Source organism: Eschrichtius robustus, chromosome 3, assembly GCF_028021215.1.
Source record: "Eschrichtius robustus isolate mEscRob2 chromosome 3, mEscRob2.pri, whole genome shotgun sequence".
Lineage (NCBI taxonomy): Eukaryota > Metazoa > Chordata > Mammalia > Artiodactyla > Eschrichtiidae > Eschrichtius > Eschrichtius robustus.
The window spans coordinates 58,738,058-58,756,234 of NC_090826.1; the positions used below are offsets into that span (position 1 = coordinate 58,738,058).

Here is an 18,177-nt window from a genome sequence, read left to right on the forward strand (position 1 = left end):
ATTTCTTTGAATTTCAATTTCCTCTCCTCTAAGAGGAAGAAAACAGAACCTGTTCCCCATATTTCACAGGGTTACAGACAGATAAGAAAACAAATTTGAGAGCCCCTCTCCATAGATGGTTCTACAAGAACATCTCATTTCTGGGTAGCAGATGGACACTTAACAAATATTTGTGAAAACGATTTTATCATTTACCACGACCTGGAATAAACCCGCCTTATTTGTTTACTTGTCTCTCTGTCAGCCTAGAATCTAAGGTCGCTGAAGGCAGGACATCTCTGTCAATATCCCTGTAAGCACTTAAGAAATATTTGATTGAATTTGTAGAAAGCGGGAATATATGAATCAATGAATAAATGATTTTGAAGTTGCATGAGGAGCAGAAAAAAAAGAAAAAAAACCGACCTAAAGATTTTAATTAAAGCCCAAAGTACCGAGAAAGAGAAAGAAAGATACGCAGGTACAAAGCTCTCATGCATCTCCAGACTCCTCTGAATTCTTTGAGGAGGTGATTTGGGTGGGAGACTGGCAGAGTTAAGATACTATAAAGTGGTTAAATTAACATACTCAGCAGGTACTCTGACTTTGTAAAGCTGAATACCAACTGGGATAATTAAAGGCTACAGCCTTCTCCTTTTTTTCTTTTTTTTTTTAAATTGACTCCCCTATAAACTACCTGCTGACAAAGGCATAATTGTAAGAATACCGAAGGAAACTTTTCTCCTCCATTCTTAATTAAAAGAAAGTCCCACGTTACCCCTAAGCTCAAGGAGCACACAGATCCACTACAACTAAAAGGAAAGTTACAGCACATTTTTTTCCCTTGGTTTGTTTTTTTTTAAATTAAGCCTGCAACATCCTTTCTTCCCAGTAACCAGTTCAACCGAGGCTCGGAAGTAGCTGTGCTGGGGAAGGCATCCGGAGAGAGGCAGCTGCCCGGGCAAGGAGGTGGTCAGCCCAGCTCCGCACTGAGGGATGGAGGAATGCCCAGGAGCCTCCTCCGTTGCTACTCGGCTGTGTGGCCGAAAATAAAATCTGCCATTTTTTTTTTAATACTGTTCTAAAAATAGGGGGTTTGGCTTAAATCCGCCAGTTGGTGTTTTGATTTTTAAATTATGTGCAGAGGATCATGCTTAAACCCTAGTGAGTACCGGTAAGTAATTCAGGGAGGTTGCAATTTTATTTTGATTCCAAGGTTCTAAACATTTCTTCTCTTAGAATCCAAAGGTGAAAGGAGATAAAAGGAAGGTGATAAGGATGTAGAAAGGCTTAAATTCCAGTTTGAAAGCAAAAGGTAGCTGGATAACCCTAAAGCAAATAACATTTTAAAAGTTTTTTTTTTTTTTTGCAGGGGCAGGGAGGGCCTATAATTCACTCAAAATAAATGGAAGAAAAACTGGTGAGTTTCAACTTACTCATACCTTTCCTAACGTCATTTCTGGAACCAAACTTCATGCACACAAAACTGCAAAAATGCACCTTTAAAAGCATAAAGACTGTTCCAAACGTTGGGTGGTACAAGATTTGGTTTTGGGGGTAACAGTTTTAAAGTTTCCCTGATTAGGCACCAATCATAACCAGAAGATATTTCAAGAACGATGTGTCACTATAGCATCTTAATTAACGAAGATTAATTTCACGTGAAATGGGGCTATATCTAAAAGGCTTTCATATAACGGGACGGGCGTGATCGGGGAGTGTTATAAAGAAGCAAGTATTAATGCTATCTGCTTCTGGACAAAAAGACTTAAGTACATTAAATGTTTGATTTCACTTGTGAATTTTAGAGATGCAATTTGCAGCTAATCTCTAGAGAATAAAGATTTGGAATTTGGGGTGTGTGTGGGTAGCATCATGTGTGAACCATGAAAGTCACCATCTCCTCCCCCTCTCACCGGAACAAACACCCACAAACCGACGGGGATGCTCTGAAGGTTAAATTGGATAGTTCAATTGTCCAGGAATGTACGCTATGCAAACAATGTCGGCTCCCTGTGCCAAGGCAGAGATATTGTGGGACTTGAGGCTGCTGGCCATGAGGACAAGGATGGTGGGGCATAGTTTTAGTCACTGGGGCCAAGTGGGATCCCTCGGAGAGTGGCTGCAATGTTTTAGTCTCCTAATCTGCAAAAGACAAATAATTACAGAACTTGGTATATTAAAACCAGAGACGAGTGAGTCCCCTTCCTTCCTTCCTTCCTCTCTCTCCCCCTTTCTTTCTTTTCTTTCTTTCTTTTCTGTCTCTCTCCTCCCCTTCCTTCCTTCCTTCCTTCCCTCCCTCCCTCCCTTCCTTCCTTCCTTCCTTCCTCCCTTCCTTCCTTCCTTCCCTGCATTGGGTCTTTGTTGCTGTGTGCGGGTTTTTCTCTAGTTGTGGTGAGCGGGGGCTGCTCTTCGTTGCGGTGTGAGGGCTTCTCATTGGGTGGCTTCTCTTGTTGTGGAGCTCGGGCTCTAGGCGGGCGGACTTCAGTAGTTGTGGCGCACGGGCTTAGTTGCTCCGTGGCATGTGGGATCTTCCAGGACCAGGGCTCGAACCCGAGTCTCCTGCACTGGCAGGCGGATTCTTAACCACTGCGCCACCAGGGAAGCCCAAGAGCCTTTCTTTTAGGGAGGAAAAGACGGGGAGAAAACCTGCAAAGTGGACTACAGTTCAATTTTCAAAGGACTCTTCTGCTTGCAAAATGGTGCTTCTGAAGAGGAGAAGTCCTGGGTATTTAAGAGTTGGGTTAAAGATCAATAAAGAAATCCCCGGCTTTTCAGACACTGGTGGCAGAGGAGGTAGTGTGAGGAGGCAGGTTGCCAATCAAAGATCGATGCCACAGGAAGGTCAGAGAAGGCCAGGGAGGATACCATAGGCTTCTGGGAAGATGGAGTCTGCTTTACAAAAATCTCCTTTATGCATTTTTTTTCTTCAGAGAAACACAAAGGATGTGGGATCTTCAACCCAGGCGGCAAGACAGGGTGGGGAAGGGGGCGCCCAGCAAGGAGAGAGGGTGGAGAAGAGCTGCAGCGTCTCTCCTTGGGATGGCGGGTGTTTTATTTGCACCCTCTAAGAGTTCCTGAAATAATTAACATGCGCTGCCATTCTTGTTTTTCCAGTGGTGATTTCATCCAGTCCCTGCAGAAACTCAGAATTAAATGTCATGCTTTTGTTTTTTGGAGAGCAAAACTCTCCCCCAAACAAGGGAGTTCTGCATACCTCAGAGAGCACGTGAGGCCTGAAACGTTCGCAGAGCGCTAATCATTAACACGTTGCTTTTGAAGGCAGGGCTGCCCCTTTCTTTGCTGACTATCACATTTCCTTCTATTGGATCCTGCCCTATCCTGGTTTACTTTCTGTTTCTCCCACTCATTTCCATGCATTCTTCCATAACACATGAGTCCAGAATAGCCTCTCCCTTTCTGCTGGCCAACTCAACACTTCCCTCACAAACCCTCCTTTTTCAAAATAAGTTCATCTCTGACTTATTTTTTCCAAGGCCTCTCCCTCTTCTCACCACCCTGGGGAAAAAAAAGTTCCTCTCCTTCCCAAATTATGCAGGAGAATTAAGTAGGAGTAAGATCTGTAAGAAACTGTAAATAGAAAATTGTCTGAGAGCAAGAATCGTGGTGGAGGTAGACAGATCTGGGTTTGTATCCCAGCTTTGTCATTTACTAGCAGTAAGGCTCTGGATAGGTTACATGACCTCCCTAAGCCTCAGTTTTCTCATCTGCAAAATGGAGATAATAATGTAAAAACCCTGCTAAGGGCTATAAGGAGAATTAAAGGAGACAAAGCACATGAAATGCTTCCAGTTCCTGGAACATAGTAAACACTCAACAGATGTTTGCTGCTGTATGATTATTATTATTACTTACACCTTTTGGATGGGAATGTCACCCCCCTTCCCCCAAAGCATAAAGAGTAGCAAGGACTCAGTGCTTCTAAAAGCTAAAGAACAGCACCATAAGGAAGGCTTGGGTACAATTATTTGCTGATCCAGCCCCTGGGTAGCAGTTCTCAGAGAAAGTGTACAGAAGGGAGCAACGGGCCTATTTTTAGGCATTTCCAATCAGGACACGGCGGTTGCTCTGGATGCTTTACCTGACAGGCCGGCCTCAGCCATATCCCCCTCTCTGCAGGCTGTCAGCATTCCCAGGGGGATATAACACAGCCCCAGACTCAGGAATTTTACAGTCAATTTGCCCCCCTCCTGATGTCCCTTCTCCCTCTTGGTGACCTCGAGGCTGGCGCTAAATGAAAAGCAATAGCTCTGCCTCACAAATAAGGCAAGGAAACTGCCTGCTGGTACTGAGTCACTGCTTAACGCCTGCCTCGTTTGTAGAGTCTCCCAGAAAATGACACACAAAACACACAAAGTCAGGCTCCAAATGTCAGAAAGACTCTGATTCACTAGGGTGTGCTTCCGAACTGGAATTTGGGGCACAGGAGGTACACCACTGCCCAGATTGCCAAGAGCCTACCTATGTTCTAAAGAGAGACAGAGAGAGAGAAGAAAGGAAGGAAGGAAGAAAGGGAGAAAAAAAGAAGGAAAGAAGACCAAACCTTTCCTAATAAGGTAACGCCACATGCCAGTTGTGGTTTTGAATTGCTCAGCATCCTGGGATCATGTGACATTCACTGCAGCCATCGCTTCACGCTTGTGCGAGGCTCTCCGGGGAAGAATGGGAAAGTCTTTGGTGTGCCTCTGGGGATTACAAATGAATAGGGACATGCTCTGCCAGTGGAGCCCCACATTTTCCTGATTAACCACACGGTCTCACATCCCTCCTTCACGCTGCTGCCTGCAGGACCCTTGCTTTGTAGCTCAGGCACTGGGAATGCTCTCAGGTTGCTCTGCATGCATACTTTCTCTCTCCAGCTAGGTATGAGCTTCTTGAGGGCAGAAACGCCCCTTTATTTCTTTTGTTTCACCCTGCCATGCTTATCAGAGTGTAATCCACCCAGCAGTTACTCAGTAAACGCTTGATGATGGACTCGGGCTGAGAATTCTACACATCAGTAGGTGATCGCTTTATATCATTAACCCCCAACTTATAAATCAGCAGGGTTTCAAAAGTTGGTTTCAAAGAAGGCACTTAGGGAGCATATTTTCCCATAGAAACAGTGTTATAACTGGAGGTTAGGTTTCTAGGCCCACTCGTTTCTCAGCATATCCTACACATATTTATATACCTTCTTACTGAGCCACATCATTTGTCTCAGACTCACATTAGACTGGCAAGTACCTGTGCGGAATAAACTTCAGTTCTTTCAATTTCATGATTCATTTTAGTACAGCATCAGGGACTTGTGCAGATTCCCACCTCGACTGGATGTATTTCATATTTTATGACACTTTATGTAGCATCAGGTAACACATTAGATACTTAAAAAAATAACATTAAGAGAGAAAGAAATATTTTTGCTCATCATTAAAAAAAGATGCATGCACTTTTGTTTTTGCTTTTGTATTAAAATATTTTTTCAACAGTTTTTAACTGCTTTATTACTTGGGCCACCTGGACTTACCCAACCATTCACACACACAGACACATACACAAACATACAACCACACACACACCCTTGTAGTAAGAATCACAGCCTCCAAGAATGGCCATTTATGTTTTTGTATAAATATGAATGTGCTCTGGGGCAGCTCTGTCCAGGATGGGGCCTTCCAGCCAGTCAGGGTTGCTGTGTTTGGGACCATGAGTACAAAAGTACATGCACCAAAAAAAAAAAAAAAAAAGTACAGGCATCAAATGACTGCTGTTGTACTGCTCCCTACAATATTCCCTGGACGCTTAGGTAACCAAAAAAGCCATACCTTGGCCCTTGTTCTCATTCAACAGCATCCCCCAAAGATACACCTAATTGATTTTCCAGCATGAAAAGCAAGACTGGTAGAAAGGGTTCTCCTGTGGACACTCTAGAAGAGCCAAACCAAAACAACAGGCAAACAGGAACCTCTCCCAAACCGCACATGCTAATAAACTCACGTACTAAATGTGCCTCTCCCCAGGTTTCAGAATTCACGGCTGCCTTTCTAACCCAAATCAGCATTTAACGCAGCACAGCAGAGATGTCAGGTTAATGACCGTGAAGTGTGAGAAGTACCAGTGCATTTGTATCACATCTGTCTTTCAGCAAGAGTTATTACCAAGACACAAGGAACTGTGGTCTCTTCTCCACCCCTTTGCGCCTGGCTCATCCTTGATTGATTGATTGATTGGGCTGACCCTTTAATGGGAAGCTCTGAATAACTGGATGTTCTTATTAGCAGCCGTCTCCTTACATCAGCACTTAAAGAAAAGCTAACACATGTTCCTCTACTCCTCCACCATTGGGAAAAATATAACTTAATCAGGATAGGAATTAATTACCCAATATTCATCTTTCCTTGGTGTTTCCGGATGTTGCTCTGCTTCCAGCTCTGATCAGTGACAAGAGGGCAACTGTCTAACAAGTATAGGAGACTGGGCTGAAAGAACCTGAATTCCAACAGACAACTTTGAAAGTATGATTGTTTACTTTTAAAAATTTCACACATGAACAGGGTACTGTTGTCTCTGAAAAATGCCAAGTGTGCGTGGGTGGGATTGATAGGTTTTATGTAGTCAGATCCCAGTTATTTAAACTATCATTCTAATTTGAGGATGGCAGATGTTGGCATGCATGCTGCCTCTCCCCCCTGCACCCCTGGCAGACATCACTAATGGATCACAGTGCTCTTTCTTGTTGGGCCCAGACATGAGTTAATGAATACCCTTTTCAACACCTGGCTCCAATCAATTGTAGGTGACACATAAGTTGCAAACAATTAGCTAGTCCTGTTCTAATTGATTTAGTACTTTAATTTTCTACCTTTAATGCACCTGACAGTTGACTAAGGTATCATTATTTTAGCAACAGCCTCTCTGTTCTCAGCTCATCCCTCTGCTAATCTGAGCTGCAAATAATATTAGCTATCGGCCACTGCATGTTTATTGTGTGCCAGACACTTAATGTCTAAGTGCCAACTTATGTCTGTGTGTCCTTACAAAAATCCCAAAGCAGGCAAGGGTAGCTTGAACCTGATCTGTATCACAGCGTCCAGCAACTTCCCCTGGTGACTCCCTGGCTGAGCTGGTGGCCTCCCTTTAGCCTCCTCCAGTGCCACCACTGCACTGCCCTTGTTGTATGACAAAAGCAAGCTCATGTGGCTGTCTTGTCTTCTCTATTCAACTCCATGAAGGCAAGACCCGCGTCTTAGTCACCTTTGGATGCACAGCCCCCGGCACGTGGCTGAGTTCATAGTGGGTGTTTGATAAATATGTTGTAAGAATGTTTTTGTTTCTGTGTGTTTTTTTAAAGCTCCTGTTTTCAAATAAGCTCCAACTCATGCTCTACACTGAACAGATGATCCGTGACAACTGCTACCTCTGGTGGTTATTTAACGTCCTAACAGCAAGGCGTGCGGGTGCGGGGGTGGGGTGGGGGGGGCATAACTGAGGCAGGGGCCGGGGCAGCCCCCAGTGGCCTGCTGGCATCTGCTCTTGGCCTCACTCTCCTCCGAGCCGTCCAAAGCGCCGGGGTCCCTCATTCTCTGCTTCTATGTTTCTACCTTCACTCTTCACTGCAATTTTTTGTGTGTGCCTTTCTCTGCCTTCCAAATGGGATCGTGTTCGCCTCAGTTCTGTAATCCTAGTACTTACTAACGTGCTTGTGCAGTGCTGCAAAAAGATTCTTAGCAGAGATTTGTAGTAAAAACAGCACTGGGCCTGAGTGGGGAGAGCAGGGAGCTGCTTCCGGGACCGCCCCCCTGCCCCTCCCGCGCGGGGAGTTTTCTTGCGCAGTGGTTTCTGCGCTTGTTCACGAGGGAACACCTGCCCCAGCAGGCCCGGCGGCGCCCAGAAAATGTGATAGTGCCTTTAAGCACTGTGCCAGGTGACCGCTTCTCCTTCCCATGGACGGGGCCCCGGGCTGTCACCAGCACATCCCCATGCCCCTTGGGTCCGGCCCGCTGTCCTCCAGTCCCTGTGCAGCCCGCTCCACCGTCACGTGTGAGAACCGGCCATGCCCTGCCCCAGCCGGCCGAGCTGTGGCCTTTCTACCGCTGCTCACAGCGTCTTCTCGCCTCCTCTCCTCACCACCTCTCTGCACAGATTCTTAGGAGGATCACGCGGAGCCTCCCAGGGGGGCCCTCGGAGCCCTGCGCTGACTTCCGGCCCCACCCGCCGCCCACGCTAAGCTCGGGTGCCACCTGCACAACTCATCCTCCACGCCCACCGCCGTGGATCCTGCTCAGGGAGTGGCGTCACCCTCCGCCATCCGGGCAGCTGCCCAAGTAGCCGCTCGGCAGTCACCCCGGCCTCCTCGCCCTCTGCACGGTGGCTTCTTGCTCCTAGTCCTGCTCGCTCGACCTCCCCAGTATTTCTCAGGTGGGTACGTTTTCATCCCCATTGCCACCACACTGGCTGGGACCACGGGCAGCTCCCCACGGGATTACTGCAACACTGTGACAGCTTGCTGGTTCGTCTGCCTTCCGAACCCCGACCAATCCCTTCCTCACAGCCACTGATTCCTGAAAGAAAAATCTGATCGTATCCTCCCCCTTTCTAGACTTCTTCCCCAACGTAGATGTCGCTTCCTCCAGGAAGCCTTGCTGATGTGCTTCCACAGCGCCTGTAGGAGCATCCCTGTGGGGTCTTATCCACCGAGAGCGCACCTTGTTTTCCTCTTAACAACATGAGCTACTTTATCATTCCCTCTGTGGCAGGCACTCTAGCCTGCCCCTCAGTAGCCATCTCCCCTGTCCTCCTCGCGGCAGAACGAAGGCACCATTTCCTCATCTGATAAGGGCAAATCGAGATGGGTCTAGGCTAGGGCACGGAAATGACCCCATCCTATTTGTCAGGGATGAATTTAGGGGTGAGCATGTCTCAGTTCTGGCCAAGAAGACATAAGGGGAAGTTGGTTGGTGGCTTTTGAAAGGTCTCTTCATTCTTAAACAGGGATGCATAAGAAACCATTCTTTATCTGCCTTGGAACTGGTGTGAGAGGATGGGATGCCTGCAGCCTTTCGGTACCATGAGGAGAGCTAGCTGATGCTTTGAGGTTGACATATAGATAGAACTTGGTGTTGTCAATGAGCACTAAATTGGTCCACTGGGGACAGCCTACATCTGGACATTTTTTTTTTAGATGAGATACTAAATCCCCTTTTGGTTTAGGCCCTTTTGAGTTGGATTTTCTATTACTTGTAGCCCAAACAGATACAGCTTCTTAGGGCATTTTCACTTTCTATTTTGTCTTAGAGGCACTTAGGTAAAAATCTTGTTTCTCCTGTGAGACCATGGGCTTTTTAAAGGCCATGTTTGCATCTGATATATCCTTGTAGCCCCCAAAGGCAGGCTTGGTTATCGCACTCCTGTGCTTGAATGAAGAGGAAGCACTGTCTTCTGGGCCTCATACTGTGAGGTGCCAATACCCTTCAAATGGGTCTCACCTTCTTCAGGGGCTTAATTTGTTTTGTTTTTGCTTATGTTTTTCAAATGTTCAACAAAAATATAAAAGTTCTATGGTCAACTCCAGGAGGCAGAACCTAGCTCATCCGTCCTTATACACCTCATAGTGCCGAGCACATGCTTAGTGCAAGGTAGACACTCAAAATGTTTGCTAAATGAATAATTTGCCTCTGATGAGTCGAGGGCACTTAAGACTTTTATAGTGTCCTAGGCTCATAATGATGAACAGTAATTATGAACAAACTGTGCAAAATACATCCTGGTCCTGGGACATCACTAGTGGTTAAGTTGTTGTTTGTTTATATGAGAGCCTTGATACCACCAAGATGCTAAGGCTTTAAACAACAAGCAGAGCCAGGCATTGGAGAATGAAGCAAAAACTAAAGTTCAAGCAGCAGACGTGCCTGCTGAGTGCGCACTGAATGCCCATCTTGTTTGTGCCAGGCCCTGGGGTCACAACCACAGATAAGACAGGCCCACTGTCCTAAGAGGCTTTGCACCTGCAGGGTGGGTGGAGAAAAACAGACAGCTTCCAGTGTGGTCAGTTTTATAAGAGGTTAGGTAGAGGGTACACAGGGATGCCCAGGCCAGACTTGGTGAGTCGGGGAGGCCCCCCAGAGGAACATTTATGCTGCATCTGAATGCAGCGGGGGAGCTAGTTAATCAAAGGGGCACAAAGAAAGGAGGACAAAGGAGTAGCATGATCAGGCTTGTAGTTTATAACAAGCCCATTCTGGCTACATTATGGGGTGCAAGAGGCAAGGCTGGACTCCGGGAGACCAGTTGGGAGGCTGCTGCAGTAATTTACTACGGAATAACAGAGGTCTCCTCTCAGGCTGGAAACAGGCTGGTGACAAATGACATCAGGCATGGGTCTTTTAAGAGCTCGTGGTGCTGTGGACGTTGCCCAAAGGGTGAGAGCTCTGGACACCAAGCCTCCCATCTTTTGAGTTCAGGACAGGGAATGGGTTTGAGTTGGAGGCAACATGGCACAGCCTAGTGGTTTAAAATTTCTCCCTGGTTGTAAAACTCTTTGTTAGAATGAACTATGAGAACCCGATACTTTAAAGGAAGCAGAGTAGCCCTGTTGAACCTGGCTTGTGTGTATGTGTCTATATGGATGTACATGTGTGCACACGTGCCCGTGCGTGTGTGACATCATGCCTCTTCATTCACACCTATCCCATGGTTACCTGCACCGCAGGGACGATTCTGGTCCCAACACAGTGACCCAGCTCAAGCCTCTTTGACCCTCAGTTTTTTTAAAAGTCCCATGAAGGGGCTGGACCTCAGAATCTCTAAAATCAAACACCTGCCTTGAACTTCCAACTTTGGGCAGCAAAAGGGTTTGGTAAATGAAGGGTCCTGGATAACTGAGCACAGGGGTAATCTGCACTTGGAGGTTGACGATTCTCTAGCTCAGCCTCTCAACCAGTCCCCCTGGTTAAGGTTCAGGTGGGCACCAGCCCCAGGCGGCCAGGCAGGGCCTGGCTGTCCAGAGCCTCGAGCTGGGGCCATCTTCCTCCCTACCACGGTATGGCGATTCTAGGTGAGCCATTACGAGAGAACAGGCAGGAAGCACTGCTCCAGACAGGAGACAGGAAAATACCCACTTGAGCCCAGCATCACCTTCGGCCTCTCACTTCCACCTCTTCTGCCTTGAAAGTGTCTAGTAGCTTTGTTAATGACACACAGCAGACATCCACCCACTTCCAACTGCATCCTGGGAAGGTGAGTACAAGACCAGCACGGCCAGAAGGTGACAAGTCATGCGGCCGAAGGAGCAGTGACAAATGGGAGCCCTTCTACCTGTGCCCTCAACCTTCCACCTCTGCCTGCTCGGGGAATTTGCTCTATGGACTACCACCTCCCCCTCCAACAGCTCCAAACTCTCCCTGTGTCTCCTCTGACATGCATACTTTTGGTTACAGTGAAAAAACATCTCCTATTTCAAGGGAGAAATATTCAGACAGAAATCATTGCTTTCCTCGAGAAGGTTGAACCCGGGGCCTGTAGTTCGCACACGCCCACAGAGATGCTGAGAAGCTCTGAGGAAGATTCAAGACGGCACAGTTCACTTACAGAGAAGCGGCAGCGGCAGCGGACGGAGGGTTCCAAAAACAAGCCTCCGTGCTCAGAGTCACAGGTCTGAGGGGGAGGTTTTAGTCTAACTCCTTTTGGGTTTCCTGTTGCAGTGACACATAAAAAACAAGCAAGCAAAGCCCTGGGACTGAATTATTATAACCACAGAATGATTTATGAGGCCTGGGTCCTGCTTTCCTTCCTCAGACCTCATTGGCACCGTGACGACCAAAAATATTGGCCGGTCTCAGCGGTCAGCTCACTAACAGAGGCAGCGGGTCCCCTCAGCTGCTCACGTCCCCTGGCACCGGCCAGGCGTCAGGACCAGGGAGTGGGCCTGTCCGAGGGTTGCTTGGGTGCACACACCGACAGTACAACCTCCAGGGCTGGCTTGACACCCTGCAACCCTCCGGCCTTGGCTTTTTGAGGCTAAAGAGATGCTGCCAGACACCACTCTACCAGAACAAACAAGCCCAAGAAGCACCTGCCAGAAAAGCGTGAAGCAGATAAAATGCGCTGAGATGCTCCCTGTGGAAGTGTTTCCTGGAAACATTTGCCACAATGACAGCCTTTTCCTCACTGTTCCAATGAAAGAGTATCTACCAACAAAGAGTCAGGAGCAAAATCCAGCTCATGGAGCTGCATATGTATCCCATAATACTAATGGAGGCTGGTGTGGTTTTGAGTGGGAGTGTGAAGACCTGTATAGTTCTTCCTTAGGGAGGCTTCTCTGTGTTGGCCAATTATAGTCTGAGAACTACTCAATTCAATAAACACTTATCACGTTCCTACTGCATACAAAGCATTGTGGGTGACAGCATAGTACAGGGGTAAACAAACAAACAAACAACTCTGGAATCAAGTGGGCCAGGGTTTGTGTTCTGACTTCCACTCACTCCCTGTGTGACCTTGACAAGGTTACATAACCTCTCTGTGCCTGTTTCCTTATCTGTAAAATGAAGGTAATAATAGCATCTACCTTATAGGATGGTTGTAAAGATGATACTTAAAGCACTTAGAGTAACTCCTGGCCTCTAGTAAGTAAGTACTCAATACCTGTTGGCTATTCTTATTATACTCTTTTTGCACCTCAATTTCCTCATCTATAAAATGGTCATAATAACCAAACCTACCTCATAGGGCTGTTGTAAGGATTAAACAGAATAATGAATATATCGTGTTTAGCATAGTAGTTTGTACATAGTAAGTTGTGTAATGAATGCTAGTCATTGCTATTCCTAGAAGATCTTCCCCAAATTATTATAAAAATAAGACACCCAGATCTCAATCACAGTCCATGCAACAAAGAAATTCTTTCTTTGAACAATTTGAGCAAAGGACATTTTGTGACTATCCCCCCATCACCCCCTTCCAGCCAGTTATGCGCAAAACACTGTGCTTTGTATTGAGTAAGCTCCACAGTGATTTTCTCAGGAGTTCTGATGTCCCTCCAAATATTCTAAACTTCCCTTTAACCTGATACTGACATGCCATCCACTTTTCCCTTTAAGCAGCTATTTAAAATTCTGGCTTTGTAAAACAGGGAGCAAGGCACACGTGCTTCTCCTGCAAATGCTTCTAAGGCCTGTCCACTTGGCTTGGCAGGGAACAGAAAAGTGGTGTTCTGTGGTATCAAACACCAGAAGTAGACTCATAGCTGCTAACCTTACAGAGCTCTTCCTCTACCCTGGCAAAGTGCTGAGCGTGTTATACGCATGACATTGCTGAAACAAGGGCCCAGGGGAAGCTTCAGGGTGTCTGAGGTCTGCTGGTGGGAGCAAAGCTAACCTAAATCCATGCACACAAACCCTGGGATACCTGCCTCCCTCTCAAGGTAAGTCCCCCCAACTCATCCAAGGCTATGAGGGTATAAGATCACTCCCATTATTCTCTTGGTAGGGCAATCGGTCCTTTTTTTTTTTCTTTGTCCAACCCTGCCACCTAGTGGCCATTCAAGCACACAACCATAGGTCTTCCCAAAAGGCAGGAGGGACCTGACGGATCAAATCCAAGGTGAAGAAAGAGAAATGAAGCACGTTGCCTAAAGTTAAAGGGAGAAGGAAGCCAACACGAACAGTGTGGAAAACCTACACCCTAGAGTTAGGACATGGTTCTGATTCAGACTTGCCTAAATTCCACCCTCAGCAAGATGCTTCCTTCAATCATTCAACAGAGATCGGCTGAGCACCTACTACATGCCCATTGCTGTGGCAGATGGTGGGGACATGACAATAAGCAAGGAGGACAAGTCTATCTTCATAGTCCAACAAGAGAGGAAGATAATAAAACTGGGAATCAACATGACAACACTAGTTAATATAAATCAAGGACTTATTCTGTGATTATTACTCTCGCTTTAAAAATGAGTGGGAGACAACTACTGAAGCCCATGCGCCTACAGCCCGTGCTCCACAACAAGAGAAGCCACCCAATGAGAAGCCCGCGCACCGCAACGAAGAGTAGCCCCCGCTCGCCGCAACTAGAGAAAGCCCAAGCACAGCAACAAAGACCCAACGCAGCCAAAAATAAAAATAGATTTATTTAAAAAAAAAAAATGAGTGGGAGAACATGTAAGCTATGATTGATAAACCTTTCTAAGTTTCTGAAAATGAGGTTGTTGGACTAGATGCTAAAAAATTTCTAAGGCCTCCTTCCAGCTGTTTCTTTTTACTTCTAGGACTTTTGGGGTAGAGCTTAGACTAGAAACCACGTCACTTAACCAAGAATCTAGGGCTTTCTCTTCATACATAGTGCTAATCAATGCTTATTAATAATAACTGGTAGTTATCAAATGCTTACTATATGTTACATCCTGAATTAATATCAGCTCGTGCAATCCTTTTTCCAAACTATGAGATATGTTTAAAATGGAAATAATACCTGAGTAAAAAAAATCATGCTCTAAAATGGTTAAAAAAAAAAAAAAAAAAGGTTCCAAGATAAATGGAGAGAAGCTTCCAACGCAAACCAGGTGTAGGATTCTTAACCACTATTTTGTCTCTGATCTAGTTACATGGTGGATTAAAAATACTTATGTACTGGTGTCCTCAGGCTCTGAGGACTAGAATGGAAAATGGGCCCAAGCAAACGATGGTTCAAAGAGCAGTTACTGCCCAGGAAAATAAGGAGCACACTTCTCAACAGCAACATTGTTTTCGGGGTAACTCTGGGACTCCAAAAACAGTTGCAGAGCCTGCGAGGCCACGTGCAGGCAGACCGACCCCTTGGCTTTATTTCTGATACCAAATGAATAAAGCACGTTCCAGCAGTTCCACTGAGTACATCAGAGATCAGCAAACTCTCCAACATGGTATTGCCATCACCTTTATTCTGTCCTCCCTGGTGTATCTATGCTGTATCCGTGGTGGGAGCGATCAGGCAAACTCCCACAGTGATTCTGCAAATGGAGGCATTGGGTTCATGGGGGGCCTTGCTCCAGAGCCACAGGGAGCTCCTCCTGCTTTCTGCAGCAGGACCACGTCCTCCTAAACCTGGGAAAGCAGACCCTGTGGGACCTGGAGCTTCCCAGTTTTGTAAAACCCTCACCTCCCTGGCCAGGGTCTCCAGAGTGACACTCCAGTGGGCCAGAGTGAGGACAAACGCTAGATACACTGAGATGTTCAGCCTGCAATGCTCTGCTACCCTTCTCCGAATGGCAAAATCTCACTTAACTTTCTAGGTCTAGAGATCCATGCCTGCCTTGCCCAACCACCACCCCTGCCGCAAGCCAGGTCCGCCCATCATAAGAGCTGCTATGCTCCCACAGTACCTAGCACTAGATCGAAATCACTGGTTTGTCTGTCTGTGGACTGTGAACACAGAATATGTACTGGGTGGCTGACCCATCCTTACGCACTCAGTACCCAGCACCCTGTCTGGACTGCAGAGGTACTGACTTGCAAAGAACTGGAAAGTAGAGCAAGGAATTCCAGGGCTGGACGAGGCTTAAGAGGTCATTTCGTTTCAGCTCCTGCCCAATATAGGATTTCCTTTGAAATGTCATTAAAGAAAAACAAAAGTTTAAAAAAGTATGTGTGTACATTCATACATATATGGCATCCTTCTACCAGAATGAAGCGCATGGTGGTAAAGACACAAAGAACAAGATCCACTCAGGTCTTCTTTCTTTGGGAGTTAGCCATCATCTTTCTTGAGAAGTTTTGTTTCCTCCTTATTTTTCAAGAAATACGTGCTACTTAGAGAAAAACGTGTGAGATAAATTAACATGGATACAAGATAACGAAAGTTAACATGTTGCTGTATTTCCTTATCTTTTCTCTATGAGTTTTTAAAGTAGCTGAAATCACACTCTATTATACAATTTTATGTTTTGCTGCTTTTCAGCAGTGGCATTTCCTAAAGTGATTATAATCTCTTCATAAGCATCCTGTTTTAAAACTTTTATTTTGACATAATTTCAGACCTAGAGAAAAGCTGCAGGAATAGTACAAAGAATTCTCTGATACCCTTTCACCCAGATTTGGATTCCTCAAATGTCAACATTGTATTATATTTACTTTAATCTCCCTGCACTCCCCCTCTGAGGGCGGGGTGGGCAGGGCGGAAGAGAGAGAGATGATGTGTTTTACCCCTAAATACTTCAGTGTGTATTTTCTACAAATAAGGAGTTCTCTTAAACAACCTCACTACAGTTAATATACTGCTGTTATCCAATCTGCAACCTTACTCAGATTTCGGCAATTCTCCCAATAATGTCCTTTACAGCAAAAGAAAATCCAAAATTCTACGCGGCATTCAACTGTCTTATCTCTTTAGTCTCTTTTAATCTGGGACAGTTCCTAAGTCTTTGTATTGATATTTCACGGAATTGATATTTCTAAGAGTAAAGGTCCAGTTATGTTGTAGAATGCTCCTCAGTTTGGGTTTGTCAGCTGTTTCTTCCTGATCAGATTCAGGTTTTGCACTTCTAGCCCATAGAAGTGAATACACATAATTTTTAATGATTTCAGTAAGATTCCATTTTACATAGGCATTTCCTGATTGCAGAATCTTGGGCTCTTTTATAATTTTGCTATAATTGCAAAATGAAGCTCTTTCTCTTTCTACCTACCAACTATCTCTTGGCCTTTCTCCATTCACTTCTATATTTAAGGATATGATATTAACAACTTTTTCTAAGATGGTCCTGTCAATGTGCAGTCCCACAACTGATAACCGGCCTTGCACACTGGCATATTATACGATATATTTTAATTTAGGGAGACAAAAAATAATATTGCACTGCTGTTTCAATAAACTTTGTCTTAAAGTATGGTTACAAACAGCACTGCTCCTCTCATGATGGATCCTGAATACATGTGTTCGTTTGTTCACTTGTTCATTCTTTTGTTTGTGTGTTCCGTCATTCATTCAAGAAATCTTCTGAGTGTCTGCTTTGTGCCAGTATTCTTCTAGGTGCTGACATCTCGTGTAAAGAAATAAACACGGTAATACAGATTATTCTAAGGGCTACGAAATACCCCAGTTATCAAATAATGAGAGGGGGCGCTCCAGGTGGGGCAGGCAAGAGCCTGGGGCTCTGAGACAGACACAGAGGCGGTATGGCTGCAGCTGGGACGCACAGAGGAAAAAGGGAGCCTCTCCAGTTCCATCCCATAATACTTATCACGACTATCCTCACAATGTCTGCAAAACCTGCCCTTTACCAAAAACATGAACCCCCAGATGGACCAAGCCCAAATATGCATTTCTAAAGTGTGCCCTTTTCCTTCCTGTTCATCTTGGTCAGCAGAGTCTGAACTTCAGGGTGCGGCCATTTGTGAATAATAATGAAAGCTTGAAAATGCCCAGAAATTAGAGGGAACTTACCAACCATTCTGATGTGGCTCAGCCTTGCAGTTACCTGGACATCAAGGAATCATTAATGAGTCAGGCTGTCTCAACATTAGATTAATGGCCGGTTTCAACAGTGGAAAGGGGACAGATGGCCAGGAAGAGGGAAAGGGGTGTGTGTGTGTGTGTGTGTGTGTGTGTGTGTGTGTGTGTGTGTGTGTGTGTGTGTGTGTGTGTGTGTGTGTGTGTGTGTGTGTGTGTGTGTGTGTGTGTGTGTGTGTGTGTGTGTTAACTGGAGTGGTGGCTGCAGCCATGAGCAAGGAAAGAAAAGCAACCAGTGTGTGCTGTGGCCTGAGGCTGGGCCAGCAGCAAGTCCAGCTCCCCAGGCCCATTCCCTCCTCTGGGTTGTGTCAAGAGTGAGTCAAAAGGCAAGAAACTAGAGGATTCTCCCAGGAACTAATCCTGGGAGAAATATACCACCCCCCTCCCCAAATAATGCCTATTTAGTGCTTAGGGCAACTGGTTTCCATACACTTGGGGAAAAAGCAAACAGATGATACCATCAAAAACTTGTTTTCCTTACATAAAAATTTCGTGAGATAAAAAATTAGACAATATATATAAAAATATGATCAATAATCATTAGAAAACTCTATTAAATATTGAAAACAATTACAATAACCTACAAGGTGTGTGCGCATTCACTTTCTTTCACATCTTTCTTTTGAGGAAAAACAGCCTCAAGGCAATTAATCTGATGTATGAGTAACAAACAGACTCTTACAATGCCAGGCTCTCAAATCTGAAGTGCACCTA

The 18,177-nt window shown here is 45.6% G+C and overlaps 1 protein-coding gene and 1 long non-coding RNA gene across 6 annotated transcripts in view; one reads left to right on the forward strand and one right to left on the reverse strand.

Moving 5' to 3' along the window:
• GNG12 (G protein subunit gamma 12) overlaps positions 1 to 18,177 on the reverse strand; it is a 126,947-nt gene that overhangs the window by 46,671 nt on the left and 62,099 nt on the right. The gene's annotated exons all lie outside the window — the stretch shown is intronic.
• Positions 975 to 8,204, forward strand: LOC137761505 (uncharacterized). The gene is made up of 3 exons (XR_011073424.1): positions 975 to 1,153; positions 1,352 to 1,399; positions 8,125 to 8,204. It is a non-coding gene; the product is annotated as an uncharacterized lncRNA (long non-coding RNA).